Genomic DNA, 18,926 nt, shown 5'->3' with positions numbered 1-18,926 from the left:
TAGTATTCAGACTTTTTCAGTTTCTATTTTGGTATTCAGAATTTCCATTGTGGTCACTTACATTTGTGAATCCAAATGGGATTAGAAATGAGAATATCGTGCCTTAATCTAGGGAGTCAGGGCTGTGGCAGGCAGCTAACCCAAAGCATAGTAGTCTTTCTGAAGTCATTCTGTAATAACTTCTACTTCCACATCTAACCACTCCCTCAACTGGCTTAAGTGGAATTCAGCATCTCCTTAAGGGATGTTCAGGGGGAAGAGAGGAAAATGGAAGATAAGCAGTGAAATCCTAAGAACATAGGGGCACCTGGGTGGCTTAGTCGGTTGAGTGTCTGAGGTCTTAATCTTGCAGTTCATGAGTTTGAGCCCTGCAACAGGCTCTGTGCTGATGGATTGGAGCCTGGAGCCTGCCTCAGATTCTATCTCTCCTTCCCTCTCTGCCCCTCCCCGACCTGCACTCTCTCTCTCTCAAAAATGAATATTAAAATAAAACAATAATAAATCCTAAGGATATAAATTGAGCCCAAGCAGAACTCAGCTCTTAAATACAATTTGAATTTGGATCCAATAGTCTTCTCTGCTCCAGGCTTCACTTTATCCCTTAGTACAATAGAGAGGAGCATCATACCTTTGAACACTCAGATTCATTACAGGAGGACGAGTCTGTGTCCAAAACAACCAGGAATGCAACCAACATTCCCTTAAAGTACAAGGAGAAAATGGAAACTAAAATTCCTACTTCTCTTTCTGGAGAGGCCAACAGTAGCATTCAGTGTTGACCCATGCTGTTGGGCTGGAGATTGGCCTACCTATAGTCTGAGTCCTTGTTAGCTCTTGTTATAGACTGTCTACAGCTGACTTCATTTGTTCTGTGTGTCTCCCACACATGACACTCACCACATATGCTTGCTGGGACTTGCCTCCAAACATTTATACTGGCCAGTTCCCTCCTCCCCCAACCTTAGGTACTGTCTTCCCATCCTCTCTGTTCAACTGTGTCCCTTTCCTCTTTGTATAACTGGTCCTAAAGTCTCTTCTCTGCCTTGTTGGTCTTAGCTGGCTCTTAGGACTCCATTATTCTATGGTTCCTCCACATATTTTTGGAAGCCCAGTTTGAAGTACACTATTAATGATTTCTGATCTGTTATTTAACTTTTTGGCCTTGGCTCCACAAAGCCAAAATCAAGGGCACAGCTATTTAAAAATGTTGAAGCCTTGTAAAATATTCTGATGAGATGAATACTTCTATCATATACTTTTCTACATCCTCCATCTCCTCAATTTACAGTTAACTACTGCCTTCCATTTCAACTATCTTTTTCTTGCAAATTCTCCTAAAAGAATTCAGTTATCTGTTTGTAAATATACTGAGAAGTATATTCCAAAGTGACAAAACCTATGAAAATGTTTGGCTAATATTTCCATGTTTAAATTCCTTAAGAGAATTGACCAAAATAACTTTACCTGTCAGACATAATATCCTAGAGAAAAATATGAACAAAAGAATAAATTCCATTATATAACTATTTAGTAGCTAGGGTTTAATCACTGGCAGCTGAGTTATTTGAATATGACTAATTTCTATCTATTCACAAATTATATTAATGATTACATAAAAATTTTGAGATGTTTGTTCATTAGAAAGGAAATTATATGGAAATATACTATGTACTGAGAATTTGTCATGAATTATCTCTGAGGTGATTTACATGCCTTATAGAATTAAATCCCCCCAGTACTATTGTAAGATAGGTATTTCATTACCTCCTTTTAGAGATGGAGGAAGTTGAGGTTTAGAGAAATAATTTGCCTGGAGTCATGCTTCTGGTTAAGCATTTTAACTCAGTCCCTGTGTTTAACCATTATGTCACACTGTTTCCTATGGGATTTTTTTTTTCAGGTTAAATATGTTTTATTAAATGAACCTCAAGGGTATTCGAGTATTCTGAACTTCTGGGGGAAGCATCTAGGTGATTCAAGTTCAATATGATTAGTTTATTATCTAATACAACTAATTAGGTATTAGAAGTATTAAAAATTGATTACAATGAAAAAGGACAATGTGTGGCTATGGTTTCACATGTACTGAAATTTTTACACAAATATGTTGTAATGCCTTTAACAGAATTTTGAGGTGAAGAGTAGCACCAGCCCCATATTTCATAGATACAGTGATTAGGAATTACCCTTGCTTCAGGGTGCCTGGGTGGTTCAGCTGGCTAGGTGTTCACTCTTGGTTCCAGCTCAGGTCATGGTCTCATGGTTCGTGAGTTCGAGCCTTGCATGGGGCTCTGTACTTCCAGGGAAGGGTCTGCTTGGGATTCTCTCTCTCTCCTCTCTCTGCCCCTTCCCAGCTCATGCTTTCTTGCTCTCAAAATAAATAACTTAAAAAAATTATATAAAAAAAGAATTATCCTTGCTCATAGAATCAGCAAATGTATGTATGTGTGTGCATTGGGGCTGGGGGCAGATGGGCAGGAAGAGTGGTGGTTGTGTGGATTCAGGCCAGAATTCAAACCCAGTTTTGGACTCCATAGCTTAAAACCATAACATGGGAACTGAAACATTCCTCCTATTTCACTCAGTGTAGTCCAGGAGGCAGTTGCCTGTAACATTATTTGCCAAAACTGGCATTGGCTTTGATGGGGTTTTGGAGTGGTGGGGGTCCAGAGCCAAGGGCCAAGAAAGAATTCTTGAGACGTCTTTGGTGCAAAAAGGTGATTTTATTAGAGCACGGGGACAGGACCCGTGGGCAGAAAGAACTGTACTGGGGTTGTGAAGAGTGACTGATCATATACTATGGAGTTGTGGGAGGTAAAGGCAAAAGGAGGCTTTCAAAAGGCCTTCATATGCTAAAGAGGACTCATAAGATACTGGAGGCCTAGCTATTGTCAAGCTAAGATTGCTTTTTTCTCTAGCAAATCATTAACATTATGATAGTAGGGGGTTCCTGGAGAACTGTTATACTCTGTATTTGCCTCAAGTTTTTGTCAATGGGCTACAGGTTATAAAGAAATTTAATGTTACCATTTCCTTCTTGCCTTTGTTCCCCACATCACTGTGGAGTGGAGGGTGATGTTGGGGCTCCAGGAGACTGAGTCCATAGGTTTCTGGAGATCAGGCTATTGATAAGATTGCCTTTGTCTTGTCATTTACAAAGACATTTGTAAACTGATAGAGATTTCCTGTCCTGCATCTCTGTCAGTGAACCAATTGTTTTCTGCTTCTCTTGGCTTTAGGGCAGCTAGGAGTGCCTGAGGAATGTCACACATATCCCACGGGGGGGGGGGGGGGGGCGGGGAGGGTGTCAGCTTGCCTTATGCATCCTCATCAAAAGAACTGCATCATTCTTAGATCTGAAAGTTTATATCAAGGCTTCTTAGATGCTAGTAAGGTACAATGAAAATAAAAGTTTCTAGACCAGCAGACCTGGGATCAAGCCTTGTTTCTATCACTTTCTTTATAACCATACACTGAATTTCTTTTGAGCCTTTTTTATTTTTTTAAATGTTTGTTTATTTTGTGAGGGGGGCGGGGGAGAAGGGGCAAGAAAAAGGGAGAGAGAATTCCAAGCAGGCTCCATGCTCAGTGTGAGGCAACACGGGGCTCAATCTCAGGATCATGAGATCATTACCTGACCCGAAATCAAGAGTCCGATGCTCAACAGACTGGGCCACCCAGGCACCCCGAGCCTTTTTTAACATACAAAAGAGGTATACTCCTCTCTGCCTTACAGGACTCATAAAAATTCAGTGTAATGATTTACATGAAGGCACTCAGTAAAATGAAAGAAGATGACTTTATACAATTGTTAGTTTTTATTATAACAGTAAAAAAAGAAAGGAAGAAAGAAAGAAAGAAAGAAAGAAAGAAAGAAAGAAAGAAAGAAAGAAAGAAGGAGAGAAAAAAGAAAAGATAAAAGAAAAGAGATTTTATATGTTCTCACATCAGAACAGGTGAGGCCAACAGAGCAACAGACCAAAATGGGCACCCTTCCTGTGCCAGTGCAGGTGGCCCCAAGGTGCAGACCCATCTAACCTCAGGAAGGAAGAAAGCCTGATTGGGGTCGCAGTGTATATAGGAGACATTAGAAGCTCTGTTAAGTTCAAGCCAGCCATGACTTGAACCCAAATCTTAAGACTCCACTTTAAAATAGGGCATTTTAAATGAAGTTCTGTTTTCAAAGGACTTTTTAATACTTAAAATTTTGAAAACCAAAGGAAACTAAGCAAAGTAAGAAACCCTGAGGATGGCAGATAAAGCTAAGTGGGACAAAAAGACTATTATGACCATTAAAAAATATAGGACCGACAAGGTTGGGCAGATATGTAAATACTTAAGATTGACAAAGTGGTAGAGAAGTAGGAGTGTTATGAAAGAGGAAAACAGCAATTCTAACCTTAGAGATAAGAAAGGCGTGGAGAACTGTTGTCAGGCAGAAAGAGATGCTAAAATAATAAAATAAGCCACAAAGCACAATATACAACATTGAGGAAAGACACTGTATAACTGAACACAATGTGGCTTTTTACTACTGCGGACACATTAGGTGGTAGAAAAGTGAAATCGTTTAAAGAAAATTTTCGAAGTTTCTTTCCAAAGGTGGCAAACGGCGAAATAGTAAAAATATTAAAGTATAAGCATATTAAGAGGAAAAAAAAAAAAAAAGAAAGAAAGAAAGCTAAAACCTGATAACTGGTGACATTTAAAATACCGCCTCCCAAACAACGGGCCTGTAACTTGTAGAGGAGTCCAAGTTTGCAGAAACGTCCCCAAGGATGAACCGCGGACATTGCACATCAAACTTTCTCTTGCGGCCATCTGCAGGAACAAAGCGCCCATCTCACTGGGGGTGAGAGCGGCGAGACCCTGGCGCAAGACAGACGCTCAGCAAAGGCTTCCCCCCACTCCAGATCGGACTTCTTCCCAGACCCCGCCGACCCGCCTGCCAGGCCAGGTCTGCCACTGCAAGTCCAGCCCCCGACCCCTCAAGGCAGCCCTCCCAGTCCCGCATCCCTCGCTCAGTCCCGCAGGCCGCCGCCCCCAACACGGAGCTTCATTCATTGACCCGGCAGAGGGGCGGGCGAGCGAGACGAGCTCGAGCAACGGGTGTGTGAGGCTCCAGGCGGGGATACCGGGGCGAGTGCTTACTCTGGGTGTCCGTTAAGGAGATCATGGCTGCAGCGGTGAGGGCAGCGGCGACAGCACCCTCCAAGAGCCCAGGGGACGTAACAACGCGGAAAAATAATTAATTAATTAATTTAATTTAATTTAATTTAATTAATTAATTAAAAACCGGTAGGCAGCCAAGGGTACAGCCCGAGCATCTACAGAACACTCGAGCACCCCACAAGAGCTTCAAGACTGCTTCCCATTGGCGAAACCCTCTCAATAGCAACCAATCATCCATAGTCTTGTTAGGTGATACACATGGTGGCCACACCCCTTCACCAATTAGAGAAGAGTGTTACTTGCAATTGGTTGAGGAGACCAAACCGGAGGGCGAATGCTCCCAGCTGGAGAAAGAGGAACGCTTGGTAGGGGGAGGTTTTGTTTGGAGAGCGGCTGAAAGCCTACTGTTCCCGAGCTGGGCTCTTTGAGGTCGGAGACCTAAGAAGCAGGGGGTGGGGGTGGGGGTGCGGGTGGAGGGGCTGGAGGGTGGAAGGGGTGGAGGGTGGATGGGTGGGAGAGGATCTGGGGTAATTCGGCTTTGAAAGGGCTAATCTTTTCTTTCTCCTTACTGAGGGCGAGGGCGGTCTATCGCGGATCACTTCCTTTCACCAATATACTGTGCAGGAGAGAAAAGGGCGTTAATCCTCGCCCATCTCTAGTGGAACTCGGGCCTTTATGGGCACCATGGACTTTCTACTCCTTTTTATCTCCAACCTTTCCCATGCAGGAAGTTTGGTTTCCAAAGTCTGTTTATTGGCAACCACCATTTATTGTGAACGGTACAGGGGCCACGCAGGCATAGTGGAGGATTGCTGTGGTCTTTAAGAAGCAGTTGGTGGGGAGAGGAGGGGTGTGTTTCTGATTTAGCCTGTAGTGCCTCAAGGGTATTTACTCCAACATAAATGGCTGGCTGTGACCCCATACAACATTTACTGTGGCTGCTGTCGAAGTTCAAAAATAGCAGAAAACCAATGAATCATTGATGTAGCAATTAGTAAAGTTTGTTGAGCATCCACCAAAGAACAGCTGGGGAACCAGGAGCACTCAAGCCAAAACAGAATTAGGCGCAGGGCTATGTTGTTACAAAGCAGCTTGGGAAGTAAGAAGTCTAAGGATTTTTTTTTTTTTTTACAGTGATAAGAATATTTACATTTTCTTAAGTGATAGGGAATTGGTTAGTTGTTACCTCATATCAACTTTGGGAAACAGTTTAAGTTGTGCTTATGATTTCCACGGGCGTAAACAAGTAATTATCCAGGTGAAGTTAGTCTTACAAAATAAGCTAAATTAAGCTTTGTATGACAAAACCGGTTTGTCTGCCAGGGAAGTTTCAAGGCTGGTCTCTGTTGGTTTTTTATTTCAACAATTCCCCCCTTTTGATTATTTTCTCAGGTACCCAGTCTGAAGAACCACGTATTTGTTGTTGCCATTCGTTGAATAATCAGCCTGAGGGCCATGTAGTCACCATCTTCATCATTTATGTGTTTGTTGTTTATTTCCTCTGGCAATCTGATCCTGATGGATACCATTTGGCATATGAGTGGCTGCTGGCAGGCATTTAAGAACCCTTAGGAGTAGACAACATATTAAAGAAGTATATATGATGACCTAAGGAGAACCATAGCCAAAGACTGAAAAATTCCCCAGAGCAGATTCCCAGGTGTCAAGATTTAACCAACTAAATAAATCAAATGGATTGCAATTTTTAAAAAGTTATTTACAAAAGCATAACATGATGTATTAACAGTCACATCCTCATGATGACTTAGGACTGGATGAACATGAGGATGTTTTATTTTAGGAGGCAGTGTTGCAGATGAACTTCCACCCCAATTAGGCCTCTTTATGATGTGAGCAGTCAGGTAATTTAATAAAAAGTATTTCTGTGGAAACGAACGAGAAACAAAGGTTAATAGTTCAAGGAAATTACAAATTCACTGAGTTTGGAGGGTAGCCAGTTGAGAAAATTTATAAATATTGGGTTCAAAGCATCTTCAGATGGAGTGAGGGCAAGCGTGGCAATTGACAGATTTTCCTGGTTTGCAGTTTGAATGTCTCTGGTATCTTGCTGCGTGACCACAGAGCAACAGACACAAGGACTGGCCTCACATGAGCTGTTTTGGTGGTTTCTCTGAAGTTTATATTCAGTTGTCCAGCTTTACCTTGCATGGCTTTGAGAAAAGGGCAACTTTAGTTCCATGGTGATTCCAGGTGAGAAGAGTGGGAGGAAACTGGAAATGTTAGTTTGGAGAGTTCTAGTCAAGTATTGGAGGAAACTAGAAGAATCCAGGATCCAGTTCATTTTGTGAGAAAACAAAACCTCAAGGACAGTTAACAGCACTTGAATCTGATATCCACAGAGGTGTACTACTGAAACATTGTTCTCTTTAAAATTGTTCTTATTTTTATCAAAAATAACCATGGTAAGACTAGCTTGTTTGCAAATTAAGTCTAGTTTCAAAAATTTGGCCTGATTATTTACGTAAGTGCAGCAAGAATAGTGACTGACCATATAGGCTCTTTTAAATCTGCTCTGCTGGAATGGAACTTTTCATAAGGAATCTTAGATTGAACTTTTCAAGTCTTTTTAGGTTAAGAAGCTAACATTAGGACGTTTCTAATTGTGTCTTAATACAAAGAGAAGAGTCAGTTGAGCTTATGTAAATACATGTATTGTCATGAAAAATAAAGATATTCAATATGAATTTCTGAATTCTGGAGGGATCAGGGAGGGAGAAAAATATACATGTTTCAACCTTTGTTTACAAAATTATATTTTACTGAAGTGCTGCTGTAAGCTATAGGTAGCTTAGAAGAGAGGAGAAAACAGGACCCTTTAAATCTGGACAACAAAACATTTAAGAACCAGCAGTGTTTTAAATGAAGTCATAAAAAAATTATAATCATCGTCTCATCAGTTCAGTCTCTTATAATTCTTGTTTTGCTTCAGCTTAGGTCAGCAGCTTTACGTATCAGTTTGAAATTCTTACCCATTCAGTGTTATGATCTTAAAGTTATGACAAACCTGTACTTGTCAGTCTTTTCCATGAATTTCCTTGTAAATGAAGCACTTTTATAGGAACACTTTTGTGAGAGATCAGAGTAAAACAATCACTGCCAGAGAGTGAAAAAAGATTAAAAAATAGCCATGGTTAAAGATCTGGTGAGAGTTCATACACATACATACACATGCACACGTGCACACATGCAATTGAGAAATAAAATTGGTTATTTTTATGATATATTTTAAGATAAAAGCTGAAATTATGACTAGAATTATGACTATGACAGGAAATGTCAGGTATTTAGGAATTTCAAATAATTTTTGAATTAATTATTTAATATATCCTATATAAAAATTATGATCTAAGGTAAAACATTATTTGACAGTGTTTCCCATGCAATTTAATATATCAAGTAAGTCTACATAAATTAACCTTCCTCTTTTTACTTTATTTAGAAGTCGATTTGGGGAAGTTTGTTTAAAATGTCAAAAGATTTAAAACATTTGGTCAAATAGGATCATAGGTCACTCTGAAATAATACTTAGGTACCCATTCAACCAGAATAACAATTAAAAGATTCCAAAGGCAAATATAAAAGTCTACATAGTTATAAAAAATTGAGCTCTTGTAATAGAGAAGACTCAGTTTTTCTAAGTCATCCAAGATGTGATGAAGAATTACACAAAATTATTTTCATAAGACCCAGATCTTTGTTTTATAAATAGATTACCTTAAAGGTACAGAAAAAGTTTTATTTATAATTTCTTAGGAAGAACTGATCAATACTCAAAACAAAACAAAACTGTCCTTTTAACAGAAAACCAAGTTCTAATTTTGTACCAGTATACTTTTGATGTTAGCACTTTTTTTTAAACTTAAATAAATCCATTTCACTTGTAGCTAGACCATACATAAAATTCTTTTCTCAAGATTTCCAGTTTTGCCCCATCTTTTTTTTTTTTTTTTCTTTTCCTCATTCTGGAACAATTATTTTACTTGAGGATGAAATTGCTTTATTTGTTTCCCTTACCAAACACCACCACCGCCACTACTAACAAAAACCCATGTCCTTCATTTCTTTCCTTGTCCAAAAAACACATTCTATTTTCCTTTCCTACTTTTCATATAAAGTCATTTTCTTTCTCCTGTATTATTTCTATTAGCTTTAAATTACATCTATTAATTAGGATTTTTAATGCTTATAATCTTGAATTCCTAGTAAAAACTAAGAAGTAAGCAATTGTGGACTGGCAAATTTATAAATACACAATTATAAAAACTTTTTAGAGATATGTTTTTTGGTTTTTTTTAGATACATTTTTTTATAGTATGTTTATTAGTGTGGCAAAGGACATAGTTATTAACAGACCCAAGTATCGTCTCTCTGTAAAAATTAAAAAGGCCAAAAGTTAGGGTTGTTCTAATGAATCCTTGGCTACTAAAGCTTGAGTGACTCTTTTGAGACTGTCTGAGCAAGCGAGGCTAGGGTAAAACAATGTTGGCAGGTGCTAATAGAAAGAATATAGTGATTTCTCATAAGTAAAAGGATAGTTGCCATAGCTTGAATTTATTGGAAGAGTTTTCCTAGACGATGAAGAACTAGATTTAGGTTACCTTGTAGCAGATGATACAAATGGAGACAAATTAAACATAACTAAGAACCTTGCATAGTAGTGCAAGGGAGGTGCTTAATAAAAACCATTCACTCTGAGGTAGATTTGAGGCAGTGTAGTAGTACTGAGGGACTGCCATGATGGGAACCAATTCAGAGAGCTGACTTAAATGTATTTAAATGGCATTTCCAAAACACTGATTTGCTCAGGTCAGTTTTAGTTGTAACTCAGAGGTGATAAAAAGTACATTGAATCACATAGCTTAAATACACAATTAAATTAAAAACACAAATACACAATTATAAAAACTTTTTAGAGATACGTTTTTAACTTTTTTAAGTTCTTATTAGCTTCAGGGAAAAATTATTAGTTGAGGTTGCATGTCTTTAGTAATTCTCTTATATCTGCTGATTCCTCATTTTAACAAAAAGAGCAATACCCAAGCTCCAAACTCCCAGTAGGCAAAAAATATCATTGGTTACATTTATCATTTATTACAATTATAGGTGTGGTTACTTTTTACTTATAGCAAGTGACTGTTTTGTTTTTTCCTCATTTCTGGTAGTGATGTATAGTTTTATTTCAGTAGGAGTTTAAATAAAGTTAGTTTCCTTAAATAAAATATTAGCAATACTACAATACAGAAAAAAAAGAAAGCCCAAGGTAGATAAACTTATGTTTAACGTTTAATGATTCAGTATATTTATTATCTCATTGGGAAATAATTTAGATAGTCAACGAATATTCATTATTTAATTTAACTTGGTCTGTACTTTTCTGTATGGGAAATAGGTTCAAGAATTCCTACACTTACATTAATGGATTATAAAGGCTTAGGGCAGAAAGCTGCCCACCGGGCTAAAGCGCCCAAGGTTAGCTAGCTAGAACAGTAACCGGTTATCCTTAAAGCTGCATGCTCCATCAATCTTAAACTTTAAAGATAACTGCTAATTAGTTGTATTGCCTACAGGATACTACTTTCCTTCTGGTGACGCCAATATATTATTGTGCTTTGATCACAACTTCAAAAGCCACTTGCCCCCCCAGACTCTTTGCTTCCACAAATTAATGACTACTATCTGATTGTTTCTTCCTGCACATTCACCACGTCTGTAGTCTTGAGAGGTCAATAAATATGGAGATGAAAGGAGACAGAAATCTCTGTTTGGGGCTGGTGTATCCTTCTAGATATTAGCCTCTCTCGTTTTCATTTCTGCATTTGCTCTCTTACCAGACCAGAGAGAACTTAGGATTCCTGATAGGTGACATTTCTGTTATTTACATTTATTTAAATTATTTGTTTTTAACAGTTAAGCTTGGATTAAACATTAAACACCTAACCATCAGGGCGCCTGGGTGGCTTAGTCGGTTGAGCATCCGACTTCGGCTCAGGTCATGATCTCATGGTTCATGAGTTCGAGCCCCATGTCGGGCTCTGTGCTGACAGCGCGGAGCCTGGAGCCTGCTTCAGAGTCTGTGTCCCCCTCCCTCTCTGCCCCACCCCTGCTTGTGTTCTGTCTCTCTCTGTCTTTCAAAAATGACTAAACATTAAAAAAGAAAAAAAAAAACACCTAACCATCATCCTAAGTTATTTTTCTTGTTGGCAAATTTTGAAGACATGCTTGCTTTTATTAAGCCAACAAACTTAAACTAGGTTTTACTTATCAAAAGTTATATCAGGTCAGGTGAACTTGAAAACATTTGGGTTAGTTTTTATATTTTTGAGGGTTTCAAGAGTACTTCATTTATAAGGACTTATTTTTTCTTTAAGCCAATTAAATAGCTCCTTACACATTAGTTATGGCAATACCATCTGGAGTTAGAAAACTATCACACATCTATAACACGTATAGATAGACAAACATAGACAGGCAAACAGATCTTACAACTTTGTTTAAAAAAAAATTAGGCATGAGTTGATAGCCATAACCAAAACTCATTAGTTTATAAAAGAATAGTTGGATCCAAATTGTGTTTCTGGCAGATGGGCTAAGTTGAGGCTACCTGCTCAGATAGCAAAGCAAAGTTTGTTTGTTTGCAAGGTGTAAGGATCTTTGAGAAGCTTCTGCTTATCAAAGAATGCATTCCATTGTCTCTGAGAGGTTTGAAATCCTCTCTTGTCAAAGGCACAGCTTAAGATACACTTCAAGTTAAAGTTGCCCTACAGTGACCACTACAATTCTATAAGTTCACCCATTTTCCAAAAAGGCACAAAATCCTGGTCCATAGACCAACGAGGTAGAACACATCTTTGCCTTTAGATTCCCTAAGAGTTCATTTGAGGGGCTCTGTTTTCTAAAAGCTGTTCTCAAACACAGGGAACCATGTGTTTCCCCGCCCTCTTCCCTTTGGAATAGAATAAGATGATTTAGGTAAATAAGCTTCAACAAACAAAATGCAGGTATGCAAATTAAAGTCAGCTCAAAATGGAGAGAACAGAGCTCAGATATGAGAGAGACTTACCTTCAAACTCTAGAGTAAATGAGAAAGCACTGAACTCAGTAGACTCTGGGTTCCATCACCATAGGGGCCTCAGTTGAGGAGGAAGGGGAGGTAAGGGGTATTTTCTTTGGATCCCATTTTGACACCACAAACTGTCAAAAGTTTAGAAATAACAGAGGTAAAACTAATGAATCATTGAAGTAGTAATTAGTGAAAGTTTATTGTGCACACACCAAAAGACAGTTTGCAAACCAGGAGCTTTCAAACCAAAACATGGAAGGAAGCTCAGGTATATTGTTAGAAAGTGGTTTATATAGTGAGAAATTCCTGCCCTCAAGCATCTTCTACTTGTTCATATGTATGTACTACTAAATTTTAGTCGTTCACAGGTATTTGAAGTTCCTTAATTTTGCACCATATGTTTCCCCCACTTCTGACCTTTTCATGTTTTCGTCTGAAATCTAATCCCTCCATAGAATAGGAGTTCCTCTTTTAAGATTGAATTGTAACTCTTTAAAGCAAGTATTGAATGAAACGTTGAATGATTAGAGTATTTATGTGGATGGATTTTGCCTAATCTGGGACATTTGAATCTGTTATTTATAAGATAGGTTTTGCCATCTCAATTTTACAGACAAGGGAAGAGGTGAAGAGGAACAGGTTAAGTTTGCTAAGATCATACAGTAATTTCTTGCTAAAATTCAATACAGTTGAGTTAATAAAAAAAAGCCTCAAAGCTTTGGTCTTTTTTGCTAATCATTTTGTATGTGGTGTTTAAGTATCATTGGTGTTATACTTGTTTATGTGATTTTGGACACTTCTCTGAAATCTGGAGAATTCTCAGTAAAAATTAGTGTGGGAATAACCATGTAGTCATTTTAAAAGTCACTATAATATATGGCTTACTTTCTAACATTTTTTTGTGCTTAATAGTGACAAATTATCATTGGTTAGGTTTAAAAAATATTTTAAACTATGGTTTAAAAAACTTGCTATGATTTTTCTTTCATTTTTATAAAGAAGTTTGAATCTCCAATTCAATTTTAGAATGGCATCCATTTCAAGTTAGTGGAAATGATTACATTGTATAGTATATTCTGTTTTATTTCTAATTGCCTGCTCTTTGAAGAAAAATTTTTTTTTCTTTGTACTTTCAACTTTGCTGTGAACCTTAAACTGCTCTAAGAGGAAAGTCTTAATAAAAATAAAGATAAATTATAAAAATATTTGTTTTGGTGTGCCTGGGTGGCTCAGAGTTAAGTGTCCGGTTATTGATTTCAGCTTAGGTTTTGATCTCATGGTTTGTGAGTTCCAGCCCTGCATCAGACTCTGTGCTAGTAGTGTGGGGCCTGCTTGGGATTCTCTCCTTCTCCTTCTTTCTCTTTCTCTGCCTCTCCTGCACTCTCTCTCTCAAAATAAATAAATACACTTAAAAAATGTGAAATATATACTTGTTTTAAAAATTCTGAGTTTTTTTTTTTTTTTTATTGTGGTAAAACATATATACCAAAATGTACCATTTTAACTAATTTTAACTATATAGTACAATGGCAGCAATTCACATTATTGTGTAACCATCACTAGTATCCATCTCCAGAACTTTTTCATCATTCCAAACTGAATTTCTGTACCTATTATACAGTAATGCTCCCTTATTCCCTTTCCTCCAGTTGCTGGTAACACTACTCATATTCTGTCCGTATGAAGTTGACTACTCTAGGTACCTCATATAAGTGGACTCATGCAATATTTGTCCTTTTGTTTCTGGCTTATTTCCCTTAGCATAATGTCTCTGAGCTTCATCCATTTTGTGATATGTATCTTTTTAAGGCTGAATAACATTGCGTTGTATGTATATACCACCTTTTGTTTATCAATTTGTCTGTCAGGTACATTTGGGTTGTTTTGTCTTGTGGCAGTTGTGTATGACGCTCCTATAAACATTGGAGTACAAATGTTTTTGAGCCTCTGCTTTCAGTTCTTTTGGATATATACCTAGAAGTAGAATTGCTGAATCACATGGTATTTCTGTGTTTAAATTTTCAAGAACTGTCATATTATTTTCCATACTCACTGTTTCATTTTTTTTTTAATTTTTTTTTTCAACGTTTATTTATTTTTGGGACAGAGAGAGACAGAGCATGAACGGGGGAGGGGCAGAGAGAGAGGGAGACACAGATTCGGAAACAGGCTCCAGGCTCTGAGCCATCAGCCCAGAGCCTGACGCGGGGCTCGAACTCACGGACTGCGAGATCGTGACCTGGCTGAAGTCGGACGCTTAACCGACTGCGCCACCCAGGCGCCCCTCACTGTTTCATTTTTTATTCCCCCAAGCAATGCATAAGAGTTCCAAGGAATGATGTTTTTTGATAGAATTCTAGGAACCTAAGAAATCATAAAGTAGAAAACATAAGTCACTCCTAGTCTCACTACTCAGATTAATATCATAATATAAAGATATATTATTTTTCCACAAACATTTTAGTTTGCAAAGAGTTTTTATTATGTTTTTTTTATTTGTTATTGACATATAATTAACATATAATGATATTATTTCCAGGATTGCAACATGATAACTATAGTCACTATGTATCACCATATGTTGTTATAATATTATTTATATTCCGTATGCTGTACTTTTCATCTCCAGGACTTATTTTACAGCTGGAGATTTGTACCTCTTAATCCCCCTCCACCTATTTCACCATTTCCTCCACCTCTCCACCTTCCTCCCCTCTGCCAACCACCGGTTTGTTCTCTGTATTTCTTTTCATTTTTTTTACATTTCACCTATAACTGAAATCATATGGTATTTGTCTTTCTCTGACTTATTTCACTTAGCATAATACCCTTTATATATATCAGTGTTATTGCAAATGGCAAGAGCTCATTCTTTTTTATGATTAATATTCCATTGCACATGTATATCACATCTTATCCATTCATCTGTCATTGGACACGGGTTGCTTTCCTATCTTGGCTATTGTAAATAATGCTGCAGTGAACATAGGGGGCATATATCTTTTTGAATCAACAATTTCATTTTCTTCATACCCAGAAGTAGAATTGCTGGATTATATGGTATTCTTTTTTTTAATTTTCCGAGGAATCTCCATACTGTTTTTCATAGTGGCTGTACCATTTTACATTCTCACCAATAGTGCACCAAGGGTCTTTTTCTCCATATCTTTGCCAACACTTGTTATTTCTTGTGTTTTTGATACTAGCTATTTGGACTGATGTGAGGTGATACTCCATTGTTGTTTTGATTTGCATATCTTTTGATGATTTGTGATGTTACACATCTTTTCATATGTCTGTTTGCCATTCTGTCTTCTTTGGGAAAATGTCTATTCAGGTGTTCTGCCCATGTTGTAATTGGAGTGTTTGTTTTTTGGTGTTGAGTTATATAAGCTTTTTATGTATTTTGGATATTAATCCCTTATCAAATTTATCATTTGCACATATCTTCTATCATCCACTAGGTTGTCATTTTGTTTTATTGATGGTTTCCACTGCTCTGCAAAAGCATTTTATTTTGATGTAATTAGCATTCTTAATTTACATTTCCATTTTTTTCCTTACCTAAGAAGATATATCCTTAATTAGGTTGTTAAGGGCAATGTCCAAGAGATCACTGCCTATGTTTTCTTTGAGGATTTTTGTGGTATCAGGGCTCACACTTCATTCTTAATCCATTTTGAGTTTGTTTTAGTATTTGGTGTAAGAAAGTGGTCCAGTTTCATTCTTCCTCATGTATCTGCCCAGTTTTCCTAACTATTTATTGAAAAGACTATCTTTTCTCCATTGTATATACTTGCTTCATTTCTCGTAAATTAACCGTATAGATGTGGATTTATTTCTGGGCTCTCTATTGTGTTCCATTGATCAGTGTGTCTGTTTTGGGGCCAGTACCATACTGTTTTGGTTACTGAAGTTTTAGAATATATCTTGAAATCTGAGATTGTAATAACTCCAGTTTTGTTTCTTCTTTGTCAAGATTGCTATTTGAAGTCTTCTGTGGTTCCATACAAATTTTAGGATTATTTGCCCTAGTTTTATGAAAAATGCCATTAGAATTTTGATAGGGATTTCACTAAATCTGTAGATTGCTGTGGACATTATAAACATTTTAACAATGTCACTTCTTTTAGTCTGTGGGCGGAGAATATTCCCATTTATTTGTGTTTTCTTCAATTTCTTTTAGCAGTGTCCTGTAGTTTACAAGTCTTTCACTTTTTTTTGGTTAGGTTTATTCCTAGGTATTTTATTCTTTGTGGTACAGTTGTAAATGGAATTGTTTTTATAATTTTTCTTCTACTTCATTATTAGTGTATATAATTGCAACATGTCTATATATTAATTTTGTATCCTGCAACTTTATTGTTCTAATAGTTTTTCAGTAGAGTCTTTAGAGTTTTCTATATATAGTATAGAAATCTACAAATAGTGACAGTTCTACTTCTTTACCAATATGGATGGGTTTTTTTTTGTCTGGTTGTTGCACCTAGGACTCCCAACTGTGTTGAATAAGTGGTGAGAGTGAACATTCTTGTCTTTTCCTAATCTTAGAATAAAAGCTTTCAGTTTTTCATCATGTGTATGATGTTAGCTGTGGGTTTTTCATGTATGGCTTTTATTATGTTCAGGTATGTTCCCTCTAAACCTAATTTGTTGAGAATTTTTATCCTGAATGGAAATTGTATTTTATCAAATGCTTTTTCTCCATCTATTAAATTGAGAATATGATTTTATTTTTCCTCTTGGTGATGTGATGTATCGTATTGATTGATTTGCAAATAATTGAACCACCCTTGCCTCTCTGGAGTAAATCCCACTAGATCTTGGTGAATGATTTTTTGTTTTTTAGTGTATTGTTAAATTTGGTGTGCTAATATTTTATTGTGGGTTTTTGCATCTATGTTTATCAGAGATATTGACCTGTGGTTCTCTTTGTAGTGTCTTTATCTGGTTTTGGTATCAGGGTAATGCTGGCTTCATGGAATGAATTTGGAAGTTTTCCATCCTTTTCTTCTTTTTGAAATAGTTTGAGAAGAATAGGTATTAACTCTTCTTTAAATATTTGTAAGAATTCATCTGTGAAGTCATCTGGTGCTAAACTTTTGTTTGCTGGGAGTTTTTTGATTAACTGATTCAATTTCATTGCTGGTTATCATTCTGTTCAAATTTTCTATTTCTTCCTGATTCAGTTTTGGGATGTTATTGGTCTGTTTCTATTTCTTCCTGATACAGTTTTGGAAGTTGTATGTTTCTAAGAATTTATCCATTTCTTCTAGGCTATCAAATTTGTTGGCATATAATTTTTCATAATAGTGAATGATTGTTTTGATATATTGTTGAATGTGCTTTGCTAATATTGAGAATTTTTCATCTGCATTTATCAGGAATATTGGCCTGTAGTTGTGTGTGTGTGTGTGTGTGTGTGTGTGTGTGTGTGTGTGTGTCTGAATTCTGTGGTATCTGTCTGGATTTGGTATGAGGGTAATGCCAGCCTTATAGGATGTATTGGGAAGCTTTCCTTCCCCTTCTATTTTTTGGAATAGTTGAGGAGAATAGGTATTAACTCTTGTTCAAATGCCTGACAGAATTTGCCTGTGAATCCATCTGGCCTTGGATTTTTCTTTGTTCATAGTTTTTTGATATCCTAGTTGAATTGCCTTACCTATAATTGGTCTGTTTCTATTTCTTCCTGATTCAGTTTTGGAAGGTTGTGTTTCTAGGAATTTTTTCATCTAGATTGTCCTATTTGTTGGCATATGTTTTCATAGTAGTCTCATAATCTTTTGTATATCTGTGGTATCAGTTATTTACCTTTCATTTCTGAATTTATTTGGTTCTCTCTCTTTTATCTTGATGAGTTTGACTAAAGGTTTATCAAGTGTTTTTTTATGTTTTCAAAGAACCAGCTCATGGAAACCACATTTTAGTGAATTTCTTTTCTTTTTCCTTTCTTTTCCTTTTTCCCTTTCCCTTTCCCTTCTCTTCTTTCTGTCTCTATTTCATTTATTTTTCTTCTGGTGCTTATTATTTCCTTCCTTGTACTAACTTTGGGCTTTGTTTGTTCTTTTTCTAGTTGCTTTAGCTATAAGGTTAGAGTGAGATTTTTCATTTTTCTTGAGGTAGGCTTGTAGTGCTATAAATTTCCCTCATTGAACTGCTTTCACTGTGTTCCAAAGGTTTTGGACCATTGTGTTTTTATTTTCAGTTGTCTCCATGTGTTTTTTTTTTTTTTTTTTAATTTCCTCTTTGCTTTTTTTGTTGACCTGTTGGTGGCTTAGTATCATGTTATTTAAGCTCCATGTGTTTGTGTCTCCTCCCACCCCCTTTTCTCTTATAATTGATCTCTGGTTTCATACCATTGTGGTCAGAAGAGATTATTTATAATATTTCAATCTTTTTAAATTTTTTGAGGCTTTTTTTGTAGCCTAACATGTGATTTATCCTGAAGAATATCCTATGTGCACTTGAAAAGAATATGTATTGTGCTGTTTTTTGATGTAATATTCTGTATGTATGTTAGCTCCATCTAGTCTAATGTGTTACTCAAAGATATTGTTCCCTCATTGATTTTCTGTTTTGATCTGTGTGTTGATGTAAGTGGGGTGTTAAAGTCTCCTATTATTGCATTACCATCAATTTCTCTCTTTATGTCTCTTAATATTTGCTTTATGTA

At 36.8% G+C, this 18,926-nt stretch overlaps 1 long non-coding RNA gene across 1 annotated transcript; it reads right to left on the bottom strand.

Annotated features, from left to right (window-relative positions):
- Positions 1–4,509: 4,509 nt before the first annotated feature.
- LOC109501483 lies at positions 4,510–5,278 on the bottom strand. The gene is made up of 2 exons (XR_002159578.3): positions 5,152–5,278; positions 4,510–4,869 (listed from the first exon to the last, which is right to left on the bottom strand). It is a non-coding gene; the product is annotated as an uncharacterized LOC109501483 (long non-coding RNA).
- Positions 5,279–18,926: the final 13,648 nt, after the last annotated feature.

The sequence above is a fragment of the Felis catus genome, chromosome B4 (assembly GCF_018350175.1).
Source record: "Felis catus isolate Fca126 chromosome B4, F.catus_Fca126_mat1.0, whole genome shotgun sequence".
In the NCBI taxonomy this organism is placed as follows: Eukaryota; Metazoa; Chordata; class Mammalia; order Carnivora; family Felidae; genus Felis; species Felis catus.
The sequence above is the reverse complement of the archived record's forward strand: the minus strand, read 5'-3'. Positions and strand labels throughout refer to the sequence as shown.